Here is a 1,611-nt window from a genome sequence, read left to right on the forward strand (position 1 = left end):
TACGTTACAACTTTGGTTTGAAGCTGAAATAACGGCATTTATTTTACTACAAGACTACACACCAGAGCAAGGAGTCTATATTTACTATAACCCAAATTTCTAGTCATTATGGCTATCCAACCCTGTCTCCTGGAAATTACATCTCCATATTACTAAATTGAGCAGCTACCTGTCCAGTGTGTACCCTGCCTGTTGCTCAGTGTCAGCTGGGATCGACTCCAGCCCCCCACGATTCTGTAAGGATAAATAGTTATAGAAGTTACAAGTTTAGGACAGAGCCCAGGCTCTGCATCCTTAGTCCCACGTATGGTTAGGTTTAGGCAACAAAAGCACTCTGGTCATGTTTAGCTCGGATTTCTCCAAAAAGAAATCTCATCAGTCATTTTCATCAATAAAGTTTTGAGAGCGAGCAGAAAGCAAGTTGAGCGAGGGCAGACAAGCACTCTGTGAGCAGGGCAATGCACTCTCAGCACTCAATTCCTGCACCATACTCCACTGTATAAGTTTTTTTTCTGACCTCTCAGCTCCCTGTCTGTGTGCTCAACATGCTAATCTGCGCCCTCAGCATTATTCAGCATGTTCTTAACTCTCTGTAACAGTGCTCATCATCATCGCCTTCTGCTTTGATTTTGTCTTGCATGTGCTCAACATTACGGAAAAAAAACACCATATATCAGGCTCATTTGCTTGCTAGAAGTATACTCATTCTCTGGTCAAAAAACAAATTTCTTTCATATCTACAGCTTCATGTTCAGTATTTGTCATAAACGTAATAACTTTAGACATAACAAAATCAAAAAAGGCTTGCAACTTGACACTTGTAACTTCACAGTTTTACTTTACTTTTCAGAGTTCTAAAGTTTATTTGAAAGACAAGTAATGCATACCAATTTGAAGAGGCATTCATTATGGATAGAAATATGTTTTAATAACTATTTAAAAATTTAAAGGACTTGGAATTACTTGGCACGCATTGGTCTCAACTTGGGACTTGACTTAGGACCTCACAACCAAAACTTGAGATCAGCTTATGACTTCGAAAACACCTCTACTCAGAACTATAAGGTGAGATCATCCTGTCCAACCTTGGTTCTCTACTACTGATAAGAAAGAAAGAAAGAAAGAAAGGCAGTGTAAAAGTAGTAAACAGCAACAGTCTTTAAATGTAACAGTATTTTACAGACTTGGAGTTTTTGTATACCACAAAAGAAGGACAAAATATATCAGTAATAGTTTTAAGTCTGTATTGCATTCAACAAATTTAAATTATTATTAATTTAATATAATATTTATAATATTGAGGAAATGGATTTTTTGGGCCAGCAGTTCTTACTGAAACATGCACCCTATGCTGCCTTCAAAATAAAAAATGATGAGAAGTTAAGAGCACATTATACTTGGCATTCAAGAGGTTTACGTCATAAGATCACTGTTACTAGGTGACAGCATTTCACTGTCGTGCTAGAAAATAAGAACGGTTTAACAGAACATATGATGACATGAATTCCCACTGAATACCACATCAGAAGGTCATTCAAATGGACTAAACACAAACCCACATGAAGGCATCATGAGGCCTCATCAGGGTCTTTGAATATTTATTAACAGGCA

This window comes from Micropterus dolomieu, linkage group LG23 (genome assembly GCF_021292245.1).
Source record: "Micropterus dolomieu isolate WLL.071019.BEF.003 ecotype Adirondacks linkage group LG23, ASM2129224v1, whole genome shotgun sequence".
Classification (NCBI taxonomy): Eukaryota; Metazoa; Chordata; class Actinopteri; order Centrarchiformes; family Centrarchidae; genus Micropterus; species Micropterus dolomieu.